Source organism: Tigriopus californicus, chromosome 12 (assembly GCF_007210705.1).
Source record: "Tigriopus californicus strain San Diego chromosome 12, Tcal_SD_v2.1, whole genome shotgun sequence".
NCBI lineage: Eukaryota > Metazoa > Arthropoda > Copepoda > Harpacticoida > Harpacticidae > Tigriopus > Tigriopus californicus.
In genome coordinates this window covers 13,205,142-13,206,782 of record NC_081451.1, presented here as the reverse complement: position 1 = coordinate 13,206,782, position 1,641 = coordinate 13,205,142, and positions in this window count along the sequence as shown.

The following is a 1,641-nucleotide window of genomic DNA, read 5'->3' as shown; positions in this document are numbered from 1 at the left end:
TGGGGATCAGTCCACCAGTATTTGTCCTANTCCACGGGCGAAATTAAAACGCCTATAACGGGCCAACGGCACGGGCTACACGCTTGAAATATAGCCACGAACATCCGCTGTTGGACAGCAGGACACAGATTGAACGCGGAACTCCCCATAGTTGGAGGTTAAGGAATAGCTGCGTTCAATCCACCCTGTCGAATGCTTTGGAGAAATCCACAAAGCATCCATAAACTCAACTCTTATTGCTGCTGTTTGAGTGCACAATTTCATAGAGCAGAGTAGCTGCCGTGGAGGTTGAGTGGCCTCTCCGGAAAACGATTGGAACTCAGGAAGGAGATCTCTATCCTCGGCCAATCCGGAGAAGCAGGCAGCTAAGAGGGTGGACATCATCTTCTAGAAGGGGTTCTCTACTACAATTACCCGATGGTTGTCTGGAATGTCCCTGAGCCTCTTCTTATGGATGAAGATGATGGCTGACTCCATCCACGCTTGTGTGAAGAAGGAAGAATGGAGGGCAAGGCTGAAGAGTTCTTGGAGGGGTGGCTGGGCTTGTGGAGAGATGCCATGAATAATAGACGCTAATTGCAAGATGACCCAATTGCTCTCTTCAATATGAATGTTTGAAGACGACGAGTGAGAAGAGCAAAATCGATTTTGATATTCTGAAAACGGAACTTACTGGAAAATAAAGAACTCTTGCATCTCCCTAAACCGTTTGATACTTCATCACTCTTGACGATCATACGATGGCGCAGTCGGTATGTACGGATTCCGCCTCTGATCTGTGATTTGTGATCGTCTGGCTCTTTTTCGACGTGTTCGATATCTTGGTAGCACCTATTGGATCAAATGAGTCCACAAACTGGCAATTTTGTGCTGATACCGGTGCTGATGTTGTCATTATGGGTATGAACCAATTCCGAAGTTCAAATTTATGTCAGATGGTTCCCGTTGATTCTCATTTTGATAATATAAACATTTCTGGTGTTGATGGGCGTCCTCTTGATCTTTTTGGCATATTCATGACAGATTTGTCTGTGGCCAGTATTCATCAAGCCCAGGACGTGACAGTTGTTGTCAGTCCTGATTTGGACGACGCATATTTGAGTTTGGATGTGTGTAGAGAACTTGGAATTGTTGGTCCAGATTTACCACATCCAAAAATATCCCATGTCAAGTCATGCCCTTCTCCAGATCCGGAACCACATGTACGGCCATTGAATGAGCGAGCAAAGTGGATTGCTTCTCTACATGTGATTCCTGGAAAAGAAGATTTTGTGGCGACCCTGCTCATACTCGTCCCTCATCGCTCCTTCCTAGTCACGTTCTTTGTATAAATAGGTAGGAATTGTCATAAATAAACCAGTCTAATGGTCAACTACCATCCCTTGACTTGTCATGTTAGCGGACCAACTTGGCCCGCTAAAGTGGTGACCCCGACGCTCTTCCTGGTTTGAAGAGTACCCAAACACGCCAACGAAATGCCCAAGGGCGACCAGAACGTCCAGAACGCCCTCGCGGCCATCAACGCCGCCAGCGTCACGCTTCCCGCCTTCTGGATGGTCAGGCCCGAAACGTGGTTTTCCCAGATCGAGGCTCAGTTTGCTCTCAAAGGTATCACCACTGACACCACGAAATACCACCACG